This window comes from Lipophrys pholis, assembly GCF_963383615.2.
Source record: "Lipophrys pholis genome assembly, chromosome: 2".
Lineage (NCBI taxonomy): Eukaryota > Metazoa > Chordata > Actinopteri > Blenniiformes > Blenniidae > Lipophrys > Lipophrys pholis.
In genome coordinates, this window is record NC_137636.1 from 20,587,768 (window position 1) to 20,603,878 (window position 16,111).

The 16,111-nt window shown below is 40.3% G+C and overlaps 1 protein-coding gene across 1 annotated transcript in view; it reads left to right on the top strand.

Moving 5' to 3' along the window:
- The window catches only part of tln2a (talin 2a), a 95,754-nt gene that overhangs the window by 12,427 nt on the left and 67,216 nt on the right, over window positions 1–16,111 (top strand). Inside the window, exon 2 of the mRNA XM_080458113.1 lies at window positions 13,118–13,165. The gene's annotated coding sequence lies outside the window, so the exon portion shown is untranslated. The remainder of the gene's footprint in view (window positions 1–13,117; window positions 13,166–16,111) is intronic.

The window sequence follows — 16,111 nt, forward strand, 5'->3', positions numbered from 1 at the left end:
CAGGCATTTATAAATAAAATATATTATCATTAACAGAATATGATAAATATTTATATATTTTTATATGTTTCTTTTAATGTGTGATTAAGTCTGTATGATCGGCCAGCATCATACAGACTGTATTAGATGTCTCCACATCTAAATGTCTTTGAGAATTGTATTATAATAACTGATAAAGAAAGCTTTAAGTGTTCAGTTACGATCAGTAGCCGAGGTGTTGCACGAAAGGCTGGTATGATCACCGCACTCCAGTCTGGATCTGAAATAGACAGTTCATTGAGTGCACTCTACATGAACCGCGTGCAGTTTCACAAGGCCTTACCTTCAACTTGCTGGCGCTTTTCTTTGTGTGGGATTAATGAAAAGCATGGGATTTGATGCTTCATAAGCACCCTGCGCTTTATTTTCCTGGCTGCTGTTTGCAAACAGGCTTAATCATTTCTACACTTAGTTTGAATTTAATTGAGGTAATCCATTGGCAGTACTTTCTGCTTTACCAATTTAAAATAAGATTGGTTTGTAGTAATCTTCTGAGCATAAAGTTGGAGTGCGACTTGTTTCATATCGACATGCTTGTGGGCAGCTTGTTCTACAGCTGGCAAACAGACAAATGCTGCATTGTCAGAATTCTCTATGTGGATGGACTCAGGCATTTTGTCTTTTGGATTCGGGGTAGAATGCCAGCCTTGTTACTTATCTTCCCACGACAGAGTATGCCTCTAGGGAAATTGCTTTTGGTGGAAGGGTGGTTGTGGGGTTTTCAACTTTCTGACAAGATTGAATGAAGACCTTCGTTCTGAATGACTGACGTCCATGCTTAATTCAGGCGTCCTTTCAATTAGCTGCATTTGTGTTCGCAAGGCTGGTATGCAAACACCAGGAGGAGAGAGCAACATATATCCCACCAGTTTAAATTTGTGGTCCTTGAACTGACAACAGGTACTGTGAGAATGGTGCTTTTAAACCACAGTTACAAGTTGCAGATGGGAAATGGGATTTTCGTTTTCTATCTGTTGTCCCTGATGTCAAGTGCGGCCTGGTCCCTGATTGGAGTTTGGTTAAGTGTGTTGCTGAGCACTTCTTTGCCTTGCAGCTGTGGGAGCAGGTGAATGGTCCTAAAACAACCTGGCACCCCTGTGTGTTTTGGACTGCCTTGTATGCCACGGCTCTCTTTCACACTGCAGGGCTTTAATAAAGCCGGCTGTTTACCTGCAGCAGAGATACATACACCGATTTTTATGAGAGGTGTTTGACTTGCAGTGCTTGTGATGTTTTGGCAATAATATGTTTTAAAAAATGCAGTGGAATGACTTGACATAAACATACTCATATGTCCAATAAAGTGTATGCGATGGATCACATCACTTTTGAGTAGATTATTGGCTTTGTGCTGATACAAGCTTGAGAGTGTAACCGATTGTTAGTGTAATCCAGGTTGTCTCCGCAATGATGAGTGGTGATCTGCACTTTCAGCTTTTCAGCATTGGAATATTTCCGGTGGACCCATAATGCCATAGAATACAAAAATAATCATTAGCAAACGATCATGTTACCAACCCAGAAGGACCACAAAGTTTGGAGTTATAAATGTGTTAACTCGGCTGTTTGAGCCCCTGTTCACCTTTTTTACGTGCTGGAGTAGTAGTCAGACTAATGCAATAATTCGGGATTTCAGGTGTCATGGAACCTTAGTGACTTGGCATGTAGAACTGTAAAAGTAATTCCAGCTGATTGAAGGGATTGCATCTTTAATGTTTTGGTTCAGCTGCAATGCCAAGCTGTTTTTGTTGCCATGGTCTCTTAATAAATTAAAAGTGATTTTTTACTTTTCATATTTACAATGATGCAATGGTATGTTTTACTTTAGTGCCAAGGAATCGCACCTTCTACTTTATCCTATTGTCTATCCAGATGAGTGAGTGAACTCGCTTCCATTGTGTGCATGACTGTCAAGTCACAAGACTCTGCTTACAGCATTTTGAGGACACTCCACTGTTTGGGGAAAGCATAGTTAACTCTACAGAGATCTAATGCTGTCATTGACTAATGATAACAAGATACTGTTTGCAATACAAGGCCCTGTTTACACAAGAATGGTTGACTGAAAATGGCATTGTTTTTCTGTTTTCATTTCAGAGAAGTTTTACAGTCGAATAATAATGATCCCCAAACACACTGCGTGCAGAGCAGAGAACAGCACAGTGTAGGCATTTAAGTACATTTAAGCGGTCTCTCTTTGAGGTTTAGGCTCACTCAATATCTAGCGTATGTAAGAAATATCTACACTGATCCATATGATGGTCTAGTAAATCTGTCTTTAGTTGGAGAGAGGATGTTAAATTGAAAAGAGTTAGCAGAACAATCAACACTCTGGGATGATTATTGTTGGAGATGTGCTCGACGACAACAATACCACTATTGACTATTGACTGTGACCATGGTGTACACATATACTGTGCATTTTAAAAAAAGTTTCCCCCTCTTATCTAGAGACAGAGTTTAAAAAGTGCAGTTTCCAGACTTGCAACCCAAAAAATCCATACATCCATCATTCTGTCTTTTACATGATCTGAAGTATCTAACCTGTTTGGTGGAGTAAATGTGTTGCTTGTTGACTTTAGGATAAAAAAAACTAACAGTGGTTTGGAAAGTTTAAAAACGCAACAGTGTGGCTATTTTCATGTTGTCTTTGAAATATCATGAAACGAAAGCATTGTATTGACATGCTTATAATACACATTTTGTATTGTTCAGTGCAGAAACTTTACAATTACTTGTTATTGATACTTTATTAATAGAATTTTAATTTGATAGTGTTATTCTGGTGTGGTACCGGAACTAGTACGTATTCACTTCATAATGCTCCCTCCCTCATGCCTCTGTTTGTGGAACGGTTGTGGTATTCCTGCTGGAAGATAAGCTTCTCCTGCAGTGAGCCCCAGTCTGCTGAAGCAGCAGGAAACAGTAGTAGTACCCTCCTGTCTTCTCCCTCATCTCTACCCCCCCTCTCTAGCCCCTGTCCTCACTCTCCCTCTTTTATCTCTCATTTTTGTCCCTGCCACTCCTGATTCTACCCTACTCTTCATTTCTTTCACCCCTATCTCTGTTTTGCCACCCCACCTATTCTATCCTCAACCTCATGGCTGGCAGGCATGTCAGCATCTCGGCTGCAACCCAGTCACAGATGAATGACACAGGTCGAGCCCTGATGGCTGCAAATCAGCACACACATCTGGTAGAAGGATGATTTGTGGCGGATGGACGAGGGGGAAATTCACACAGGCTGCGGAAAATTGAGGTTTTGCCATTGCATTTGTTTAAGTCTAAAGAATCGATGCCTCTTTTATGATTTGCGTTGAGTGTAAATGGATCTGCAGTCCCACATTTAGTTGGATTACCTGGGTTACTGTCTCTACTGTGGAGGACCACCTTGCGATAAATCACTGCCTCCAAATTTCCTTTATTACACGGTTAGATTTATAGGCTTAGATGTAATGATGGGCTTCACTTGATTAATACTTGCATGATTTAACTCAAGAATTGCTGAACCACCCCTACTATTCTAATGTCTGCATTTGCTTGGTTTACATATACATGTCTCTTGTCATGATGTATTCTTTAAATTATATCAATAATAATAATAATAATAATAATGATGATAATAATAACGATAATTAGGGGGGCTACGACATTTTTAGTCTATGTCCTGATTTCAGGAAAGATTTTTCACACATGGAGAGTATGTTACGATACTAGAAAGACAGAGATCTGTGAGAGCACATCTTTAGTTTAAATAAGAGTGGTTGCATTCATGCTTTTAGACCAAAGTTGAGTATAAACTAGATAGATTGCATAGACAGGTCTAAATGACATAGATGCATTTTGCAAGCATCAGCATTACAGCTGTAGGTATTTCAGTTTTATTGGGACGGCAACAGACAGTGGCCTGTATTTCGATTCTTTTTGAAAATGTTCAATTCAATCACTTTCATTGTATTTGAAAAGAGAAATTTGTAGAAAAACTCATGAACAAGCATATAAAAGAATTCCCCATTACAAGGAAGTCATGGAATACTATCTGTTTCAGCTTAATTCAGAAGAGGAAAACCACAGCTCACCCAGGCATTTAACGTGTGCTTGGAGTTTGACCACTACTTCGCTGTCTTAGATGAATAGGTCTGCGTCATCTGCAAAGTAATGGAAGTGAAGAAGTTCAATGATTACCTCAGGTATAGAGTCATTGTTACTGCAAACAAAGAGGAATCTATCAATGAATATGATTGGAAGTGCTTTTTTCCAATGGCATGTTTCAGTCTCTGGAGTCAAGATGTCATTATTAATTTCATCAAACAGAACAACCAGCTCTTTGTTTGAGGACACAAGAATATCATTATTATCTTTAACCATCTGTGTAAATGGTGTGTCGGAGGTTTGCAGGTTAAAATCCCCACTGTCGACAGGTTATCGCTGTTGGGTCAATGAGCAAGGCACTTAACCTCCAGCACCTTCTTGGGCAGCCCACTGCCTACCGGTTTACTGAATGACTTACAAAAGCAGAGAGAGTCGACGTTTCCATAGTTGCAAGTAAGATAGGATCTTAAATGAGGAGTGTGCAAGCATGTGTGTGTGTGTAGGTATGTGCGCCAAGCATCTTATGTGCCTCCGATTGCCATTTGACTCCCCAAACAATGCAGAGTATTTAATGTGTATGAAGAGAATTGGGAGTGGCCCGTGCCTTCTACTAACAATAGAACTGACAAGCAAAGGGGGTCAAGCTTTCGCTTTGCAGACAGCATGGAAAAACTGGGCTTGGAGGAGCGGGATTGTTCCACCACAATAGGCGGCTGCAGCCCTGCAAGGCACTTTACCTCCCATGTCATGTTTCTGTTCTCCTTTAATGTCCCCGGGCCTCTCAACAGCCACTGGCTGCTTTTAAATTGGTTTTTCCTGCCTGCTGGTAGGTTTACCTGGCGTGGATAGTTATCGCATCAACTCGCCCTGGAATTGCAGTCGACATTTTTTTTTTTTTAAGGGGGGGGCTTTAAGAAAGTGTCACACCTAGAAACATGCTCATCCATTTAGAGCACCTCGGCTGCTGTACACAGCTAATGGAAAAGATAAGGGGTGGCAGAGAAGTGCTCATACTAATTAAAATGTATGCCAATCCATATTACTCTTGATTATGTTGGATTTTGAGGGCCAAAGCAGCAGGAGTTACAGTAGCAGTCTGTTTGCAGCTGTCCACCCAGTGAGTGGATTAAAGGGTTCCCATATCTGTTCAGCCGCGATGCAAGAAGAGATTAGATCAGCATCTCATGAAGAGGGTTGGTCTATCCTAATCAGCTGGGCTGCCAGACTTGGACATGGCATTTCTAACTTGGTTTTGATGAATTATTGTGTCCTAAATGATGTAGTTACTTCTGCTGGTTGGCTGTGTTTGTGGTTCTGTTTATTGATCATTTGTCAGATAAGGTTTATGGGCAAGATGACTGACTGCACGTGTAGACCTATTGTGATGTTAAAGCAACGCTGTCTTAATGTTTTTGTTTTTCTTCCAAAGTTCGGCAGTGTTCTGCTACATTAAACACATTATTGCAACAACACTAGGACCAATGCATAGTAGATTTATTGCGAGTTCCAGTTTTCCTCAAGACTTGGCCATCAAACTTTGAGGACTCTGGGTTGAGATTTTAATGCTTTTGAGCTTTTTCGCATGCAGTTTTCTCAGTTTAAAAAAAATGTCTTGTACATGTACATGCGGCGCAGCCATATTGTTGCTTGTATATACTATCTTTTTTTATGATTTACATATGTATATATTGTGCGTCTTGTTATTTACATTTTTTTTAGAACTGGTGCAAATCGTGATTTATTGAATGCATATATAAATAAAGTAATAAAAATAAAATTGTTCAGACTAAATGATGTAAAACAGGTATGATATTTTCTCCCATAACATTATGCAGCAGCAAAACAGCAAAGCTGCGTGTGGTGCTAAATGGTGTGGGATTTTGTTTAAGCTCATCAGAAGACTACAAAATGTATATAATGACAGGAATTCCTCAACTCTACACCAACAAACTTCTGCTGCAATCAGTGTCGATGTTATTACACATTGTGTAAGAATTGTGTTTTCGCTTGTTCATACTTGAATGAGGTTGCAGCTTGGATGGCAGCACACAGAGCAATTGTATGTTACTTCCACTCAAACATGAAAACAGGTTTGTCCTCGGGTCACCCCAATAGTGATTCAGGTCTAGTATTTCTAACCCTTCTCCCCTGAATACAGCAAATGCTGGTTATAATCTGGTCTGATCTGGACTACAGGTGTTTTCAGGGGCTCGCGTAAACGCGGGTAGAACCACAGCACGGTATCCATTTTATGCAGTGGAGTTCGAAAGTGGGATTTGGTTCAAGCCGCTCTGCTATGTCACGACTGCTTGGCAGCTGTTATCCTCATGACCTGCACAATCCATCTGAAACATCGGATGTGAGCCTAAACTCAATCTTTGACCCCCGACGGGTTTTTAGAAACTTGATCAAGAATAGTGTGTGAGCGGTATGGATTGAAACTAGACATTTTGTTTTTTTACACAATTCATTACATTAAAAGGTATTTCCTCAAAAACCTGTTTGACATCAACAGGTGTGCAGTTGAGTGTGATTTAAACCCTTTTCTGCTCAGACCAGCTTGTTTGATGGCGGGTGGAGAGGGAGGGTCTTGTTGACCTGTCCTTCAGGGGCAAACAGTTTAAAGGAATTCACCGGGGTGGCCACTTTTCTTCCAGGGATGGATGGTGGTTGATGATTAACTGAAAGGAATCTAGCAAGTGAAAACAAGTGAAAGATCTGTGTGAAGAAAAGAAATGCCTGCATGGACAGCATATTAACTGATGACTTGTTGGTTCTTTAATTAGTACTTTAGTTTGTTTTTAGTTTGTGGTTGCTTAGAAATTGGGAAAAGTGGATGGCTTTCTCCCGAGAGAACGGTGTGAACTTTGCAACACATTTTTGTGGCAATTGTTTGTCATTTTTAACTGAATTTGAGTTCATGTACATTATCTATGACTGTCTTGAATAAACTTAAGGAATGAACATAGATTGCCCAGAAAAATGTTTTTCCTTCTGAATCATTTCACTCGTACTGTTTTATGTCCTAACTGTGAACTTTCCTTGTAAAATAAATAATAAAAAAAAAAAAAAACCCAATATAAACTATTTTTCTTTTATACCCTTTTTACGTGCTTGGCGGAAAGCTTGTGCAAGTCTGACGTAATTTATCACAGTTCAGCCAATGAGCAACAGGACACATGTACACTTTACCAGGGGCCTCTCACTAGCATTTGAAAAAAAAAAAAAAAAAAAAAAAAGCCCAGAGTGTAAACCACATGTAAATCACAAATGTAAACACTTTGTTGCATCTCTGCTCTCAGATCTGGCTGGAGGGGTTTGAGTCCATTCATGGAACTGGGAGTCGGCCTCGGCAGAGACGAGGGTCTGTGTAATTGAATTAGTGGCCGTGCCCCTCTCCTCCTCCACCTCCCTCTGGAGTCGGCAGGACTAATCATTGAGAATCTCTGCCCTCCCAAGAGAGAGTTGAATGGTTGCCTTGTATAGAAGAAATTTGAGAGGGGTTCTGTCTCTGTTGTGTGTGTCTGCGTGGGTGTGCACGCCTGTGTGCATGTCTGTGCCTATTTTTGCCCGTATATTTTGCCGTGTGGGTTTTTTTTTCCAGAGATTATGCTATACGTAAAGCAGATTAAATGGTGTGTCTTAACTGTGGGCTCCTGAACCCCTAAACTCTGTCAGGGAAGCTTTGTAGTGTGTGTGTGTGTGTGTGTGTGTGTGTGTGTGTGTGTGTGTGTGTGTGTGTGTGTGTGTACGCTATAGAGCAACAGCTGTTCTCCAGATGTCCTCAGTTCCCCGCTGAAAAAGAAATAATAAAACAAAATCCATGTAAAGATGTACGTTAGGCTGAATGTTTATTTTCTTGCATGAAATTTAATGTTTAATTCATACAAATGTCATGTTCTGTGTACGATTTTTACTTTATTCAAAAAGTTGGGAATGGATCTAACTTACTGCTTTCATAAAAAAGGTTTATGAAGTGTTTGGAGACCTGCATCATCACAATTCAGCATTTATTGTGAAACACAATGTGTAGAAGATGTAATATATACATATTGCAATTTTCTTTTTAAGTTATTGTAAACCAGTTGTTTTCAAACTGTGTGAAGGTGAGAACCACATTGTGATCTCCAGGCTCCCATCGACTCTCCCCCAACAAGTGACATGTTGAAACTCATTCTCGTGAATGTTTAACACATTATGACATATCATTGTTAATTTGTTAAGAACCTTCGGCAATACAAAAAACAACTTTTCCTGCTCATTTACTACTATTCTTATTGAGGTCTGGTAAGTCTTTACAAATTGCCAACAGCAGCTATTGTACGTATGGTTTAGCATTAATGATTTGATTTGATAAAATTATGTTTTAATATGTGGTAATTGATCATTTCACCATAAGTAATTTATTCCCCAAAATTAAAAGGAAATAAAACATGCTGAAGAAACTCCAAACACAGAACGAAACTGGAATCAAAACGATCTCCAGAGATAGAATACAACAATTCTCTCTTGAGATTTGATTGTGAGAAACTAATGCCAAGTTGCTTTTCCAGATCATTGTTTTGCTTTCCAATCTAGAAGTGAGACTGTTTGCTTAGTTTCCACCTGTGCTTTGCTTTAAAAAAAAAAAGTAAATAAATACTATTGATCCTGCATGCACAGTCACAGCAAGTGCACACAATTTAAGCATATAAAGATGGAGGTGTTATTGTTGTTTGTAACAGCATGCTGCCGTGTTCTGGTAAAAACCGATGTCGTTAGCGTTGAAATCATTCAGTCTCTTCCTCCGTCTGTGACATTAGTGGAAATCTCGCTGGCATCTGTGCTGAAAGGTTACCTTATTTGTTTGATCCAAGTAGCTTGAAAAATGAATATGTACTTATGTTGTTGGTTTGCTTGTTTTGTGATTACATTTAGCAGTTTTCCACGGTGTTATGCACAGTTTATTGCGAGGGCTGCTGCGTTTTAACCAGCTCCTCTCGTTGGCTAATAAGCTCTGCATGGTGAGTGCCGTTCTAAACAGGTGGCTCTAATGAGAGGGTAGCAGGTAATAAGTCTCCCTTCCACTGCATTCATCAAGCCAAGATCCTACTCACCCATTTAGCGACTCATCCCCAACTGCGCCGGAGGAAACCAGACAAATTAACTTGTGGGCCTCAGTCATTCTGCAATGCAGAACGGCGCTATGATGTTTACTGTGAGTTTAGACTTTTAATCGCCATAAACACACAACTTGAGACCAGAAACAACATACTCAGTTTGTGTCTCACACACCATTTTGTGCTCAAACTGTATGAAGGCAGGAAATAAGGACTTTAATTACTCATCCTTTCTTTGAATTATCTTTTCTTTTTTTTTCTTTTTCTTTTTTTTTTAAATGCCACTAAATGTCCCTCTACTATTGCATTTCAGGGATTTTTAGTTCATAGTGTTGGATCGTGTTGATGTAGTGTCATGAATCTGATGGACTGGAGTTTTGCAAGTGCACTAGGGGAAATGATCAGATTGTCCTTGATGCTAATGTTTACCGCCCTAAAAGATGTGCTGACACAGGCAGTTGTATCCTAGCTGAGCGACGGCATCGAGCCAATTATCAGACTAATGTTTGACCTTTTGAATGGATTTCCATTGATAATAATAATAAGGTTTAGCGTACTTGAAAGAGAAAAATGGATTTTAATGATCCCTGTCCTGAGATCATGACATGAAGGGGTCCTTCAGTTGTCGTGCTCCAGTTTGAACTTTTAAAGACAACTCACAATTGCCTTTGCTGTAATAATCGGGAGTGGTTAACTTATAGAGTTAACTCGTGGACTCCAGCTGCATATTTAATGGCAAGATAAGACAGTGCTATTGCTCCTTTCATCTGTGGGCAAGACTGAGTACAAAGCATTTCCCTAAATGTTGGAAGTACTTCTTTATGAGTCGAAAGTCAGTAGAAATGTTGTTTGTGCAGACCATTAAAGAGTTTGGAGGGAAAAATGTGGATGGCAGTGAGCTATGCTTCCCCTCAGTGAACAGCTGTCATTGATCTTTGTGGTGGCCTAAAGCGAGGAACTTGGCACCCAACCCCCATTAGCTGTAGTGGAGCTTCTCAGCGGCGGCAACTGTGTGCAATAAATCAGGTTCATACAATGAATTTAAATTTCTGCCGTTGGTTGATGGCTGAAATGCGATGTTAATGTTTCACAAAGGTGCATTTCATTTTGCTGCTGCGTGGTGTGAGCTGCCACATCAGCCGTTGTGTTGGAGACTTCATAGCGAGCTGCTTTATTAAAGCTCCATTTCTGGGACTGGAGCAAGGTGTTTCCCAGGCACGTTATTGTCTGACCCTGTCTCCACTCTGTCCTCCTCTGCTCCATGTGAGTAATGAAACCTGCAGGACGAACCAAACAATGAAGTCCCGAGTGGCGCATTGTGCTTCTAAAGATTACCAGCTGAGAATTGCCCCACCTCAAGGGGTGCCTGGGTAGTTTGAGTTGTTCACCAGCCTTACTTCCTGTCCTTTTTGGGGCACTAAAGCACAAACATCCCCAGAGTTTAGTTTGTTATCTTTTAAAGCGCAGTTACTCCTGGTATCTGCGCTGACCCCCGGGTTGCATTTCCCTAACTAAGCGTGGAGGATTTTGCTCAAAGCAATCCCCCCCTCAGGCTCAGCAAGGAGAATCACAGGAATGCAAATGTATCCTAAGTTGTGTGAGATAAGGTTTCTGTCTGCTTTTTTTTTTTTTTTTGCTTAATTTGTAAGCTCACATTTATTTTCCTCAAAGCACTGCCATCTCTTTCACCAATTGCTTTCATATTTAATGATGTTTGATCAGAGAGAAAGTCTCTCCAACATACGGCTTACTATGAAGCTTGGGTAATTGGCACCTTAGTAACCATGTATTATCCCAGAATATAAACATTGTAGACCTCAGTTTATGCATAGCACTATAATTTAAGGGCTAACGTGCATCTTGTCAGTTTTAGCAATTTGATTTGCTAAAACATCGGTTCCTGTTTTTGTGATGATTAAGTGGTATTTGTACGTCATAGATTGTTCTCAGGTGTAAAGTGATACGGTTTGCAGTCAGGTTTCAGACTGGCTTCACTAGATTTATGTCAGAGGGAATAATATTTTACAAAAAGCTGGCTCGTGTCCTAAAAACTTCACCAAAAACTAAATGAGGAAGCGCAGCGCCATGAAACTGTTTTCTACCTCTTCGTACATAATTAATTATTCTTTTAATGGTGTATGTAAAACATTTTTTAGGTCCCTGGTGGAGTTTCAGAACAGAGTTATTGTGCGATTTGCTTGCCACTGAGCAAGAAACTCAAAACCCCTTTTCAACTGAATGCCAATGTCAGCGAGTCAATGACACTCGAGGGAAGGTTGTTGCTGCTGGTCGCCTCAGCAGAGCTGGAGTTCACGCTGAAGATTAAGCAGCTAATCACAGTCATCAATAGTTGTGCTGGCAGCTGTTGCCTTTTAGCAGAATAGAGTTCTCTGGACTCCATAACAATCCTGGTGTGATTCCTGATTGGGAGGCCTTTCTGTGAGGAATTGCATGTTCTCCCCGTGCGCGGGTGTGGACTGTGGGAGGAAACTTGAGTACCCTGAGAAAACAACAACATGCATATTGATGAATGGTGTGACCCTGGAATCCACCAATTGTTGGTCGAGATCATCGTGTGAGTCCTATCTCACATGTGCTGCATGTAAAATCAGATCATTTCAGCGGTACATAAGTTTGCATGGCTGCTAAATCACTGCCCGCTCTTCTGGACTGTTTGAGAATGTGAGTGTTGGTGAAACTGCAGTGTGTGCAACGCCTCCCTAGAGAGAAGGGACGAGCTCGACAGCGAGAGCCTGCAGTGTGCCGCTTCTTTCTCCAATGAGCCTCCTTTGGAGTGTCTCTCACTTGTCCTTCATCAGTCCTCCAGCCTGTCAGTGCAGCGGCTGCAACTCATGTCATTAGCTGTGGCTATGGGCATTATACTGTAGTGCCTGGACAGGTGTAATAATATATGCTGCCTGATGTGAAATGTTCTGCTTGGCCTTCTCTAATGATGATGCCAGTCCCGGGTATTGGAAAATTATAGCTGCAGCAAAATGATGAATAAACTAAAATTGAGTGACATACGGTCTCTGCTGTTGTAGAATGTGTGTGTCTTTGTTTCTAATCCCTCGAGCTCTACCTCAGCTAGTAACTACAAGACTTTACAGAATGTATTTTATCCATAATGCATCAGGAGACATCAGTACCAAGTTATTTGTAAACTTTCATGTGTACGTAAGTTGTTTTAGCTGAAGAGAGTATTGACAACTGAAATTCCATTTTTACTCAAACACGTGAAAGGAGATTGAATTTAATAGATTTGCTGGAGAATCTGGTTGAGCATCTTTTAACCCCCATAATGAACAAATCCTTACCTCCTAACTCAGATGGTCTCTTTCACGTGTCTCTGACATGCAATTGGCTCGACTACTTATGCTCCCTGAAGCTTGTTCGTTGGATATCATTAAAATGAAGTGTTCCTGCTGTTTACTTGTCATCCTTCCCTCGACTTGTCATAACTCTGTGTGATTATGGACTAAGTGAAATGCCTCAATTTGTAAATTTATTGTTGTTGTTGAAATGAAAATAATATTTCTAATTATACTGTAAAATGTGTCATTTTTTTTTGGGTGTTTCTGCTCATTTCATTCATATCCACCGATTCACTCGAGTGAACATTTTTCAATTTATTATCAACAGTGAGCCCATAATTACTTTACGTTTTCACAGTGGTGTTTTGCCTTTAAATGTACGAAGATGTTGCGCTCTGCCAATAATGGCTTAGCCTATTCCAAACATCTGAAAATACAGAGCTGAGCATTGTGAGCATTCCTGCTGCGACATCCATTTGGTTCCTTTGATGTGGAGAAGAAATTGTAATTATCTTTGCATGTAACGGCACACACGTGCATTTGTCTGATTGATGTCCGCCAATTGTTTTTCAGCTGTGAAGATCGGCGGACAACCTCGGCGGTGTTTCCTTCAGCAATAAGGTAAGAGGCTTTTAACAGAGACGTGACGGCGCACGGTGGCAAACAGACTGTTGAGACTTCTGTTTGGACTCTAGATGGAAATGGAATTACAGATGGTGTGTAAGCGCCACTTGCACATTATAGACTTGAAGCTGAAAATGTCTGACTTAATCAAATGTGCAACTTCTCACTTTAATTCAGTTTTATGAATAGTATGAGAAGCGTTTTTTTTTTGTACGGAGCGAGGCAGAGATTCACTCAATGTAAATACACTTATTCACCTAAAGTGTATGTTTTTTTGTTTTTTTTATTGAGCAGAAAGTACTCGGGGAAAATAATAAAAATAACCCATGCATCAAAATCTTTCTCTGAAAAGCCCCTGAGCCTGGAGTCAAACATGGATATTCTCACTGTGAAGCAGAAGTGTTAGCGGCTACCCCTGAGAGCAGCAGTAAACAAAAGGATTATTGTTACAAGTGAAATACAAAGATCCAAATTTAAGTGCAAATTTAAAACTCCTCTCCGTGCTATCATTTCTGAGTGCACGGTTTAATTTCTTCCACTTCCATGGGAATCATGTGCCAGTGTCATTGGTCGCTCAGTGGCTCACATCTTCATTAGATTTTGTGTAGTGGTCTGTCCTGTGCTACATGCTTTTCCTGGCTTCATCGGTCAGGATTACAATTCATTTGTAGCTTCCAGGAAGCCGTATGGAAACGCACCGTAACAGATTTTTAGTCTTCGTCCGGCAGGCTCTTCACTTCCCTCTGATGCTGTTAATTGCATCAGCAGCAGCTTCAGCTCATCTGTTTTCACACACTCGTGTATTTTTTTTTTTCTCTCTTCATGAGTCATTCCCCTCGCTTTACACAATCGCAAGAATCCAGTGAAAACTGGGTGTTGGATGCACGTCACATGCAGTTCATCTGTGTATCTCCTCTTAAAGCATTACACATCATTAATGCTGTTGGAGCCAATCGAGTTACATGGGCTTCATTTGTGCTTGACTGTCCTGTGTGTGTGTGTTGGCATGTCAAACAGATCGGCTTCAAAGCTGCGAAATACTCTAGGGAGACTGTGGATAGGTTGTTAGATCGGGTTGTCATTCACACCCTGTGGTTGGTGGTCCAGTACCTCATCTCGTCCTGTCCATGAGTCTGAGGATCTTTGTGCAACACGCAGAACCCCAAAATGACATCCTGCATGGCTGCTGTCGCCATTGGTTTGTGTGTGTGTGTATGTAGAAGGAGTGAACATGACTCACGATGGAAAAGTGGTAACATGTTGTATACACTGTGAATGAAGTCCCTTTATTTATCATTTGTTAGTTATTACTAGACCCAATAGATGGCATAACTATTTCTGCGTGTGTGTGTGTATGTGTTCGCTAATGCTTCTGACGGCACCTAATAATGTTCATTTTCAGGCTGACTCAATGCACCACATTGAGAGTGCAATTAACTTGCAGCATCTGGTGCCCAGCTTCTCTGTAACCGTGCTCCACTCCACAAATGAGTTTACAGTCACTGTGTGTTTTACTTTTCCCGCAATTAATGAGCTCTGATGTTGATTTGTCTCGTGCCATGCTTCAATAAACAGCCAGATCCCCACATAACAACCCAATGTGCTTAGAGTCGAACACTGGAGCATAATAAGGCTACAGGTTACAAAGTGTCTTTTGGAACTGGTGAAACGCAAATCATTGACTTTTGTTTAGCACTGCTGCAAGGGGAAAACAGTGACCTGCAGAGTTTATGAACCCAAATGCTTATTTTTTTATTTAATATTTGTGTATGGTGAGTCGGTGACTCAATGCCACGCACTACTAACCCGGGCTATGTTGCAACGCCTGTCCCCAGCTGGACCTTAAAATACAAAAACTCAATACATGATACAGTCTACAAACTATATCGGGCACCATAGATTAGGAAGCGTCCAATTTATTTATGATGACACGACTGATTGCTCTTCAAAAACTGAATTTAATTTGAAGACATTGAGGGCCATCTACAGAAAGAGAGAAGAAGGGTGATTGTCTGAATGAGGATTTGCAGAGGAGCACTTTATAATTTGCACTCGCTGCTCTACGGGTTATCGAGTCTAAAGCTCTAAGTGGAACCACAAGGTCACTGAATACTTGAGCGGTTCGATTATGTAGGCAATGATGGATGAGTTTGAGGTTGTTAAGATCAATAAAAATATCAAGACTTTTGCATTTTTATGATTTTCTGCAACAAAATCTCAATTTTCCATTCGTTTTAAATGTTGTACTTCTCATACTGTGAAGTAATATAGTTTAGGGCTTAACTTACTATGTATCAAAGTAAAAGTGTGGCAAAAATTATAGCATATTTTCCCTCTTTGTCTCCCTGCCTTCTTTATATTCCGTATCAATTTTTCTACTGAATTCAAGGTTTAATGTCTGAGTTTGAAACATAATATCCTATGAGATATTCATTTGGCTTCTAGTTTTCTAAAAGTTGCTGTTACTCTGCAAACAGGCAATAATATGGAGCACAAATGAACACAATCTGTCACAACACTGCAAGTCAAGTGCTACATTGCCACTTGCTAAAGACTTTTCTATAAATTCATGAAAAAAGGTGAACATCCATATCTTTGTGCAACCAGAATAGCGAGATTTTACTTTGTTTTATTTTCTTTAAGATTTAAAGGCTGCGAGTTATCCAGAAGCCAATATTTCCAGAGCAGAGGTCAAAGGGACGGGCTGTTGAGCCAAGCTTGCTATTGTTGGAATACATGTTTGAGTATCGATGCATTATTGACATCACTGACTGAAATATTGTAAATGACAAATTAATTAGATTGTGCTTACATGATTAGCTGCTCTTATTTCTTGAAGTCATCCTGAATAATTGTGAAACACTCCTGTGGTCAGGTGACCACGGAACCGCTTGCATGTAGTGTGATACTATTGCCAGTTCACTGCTTTTTGCTCTTCTTTTT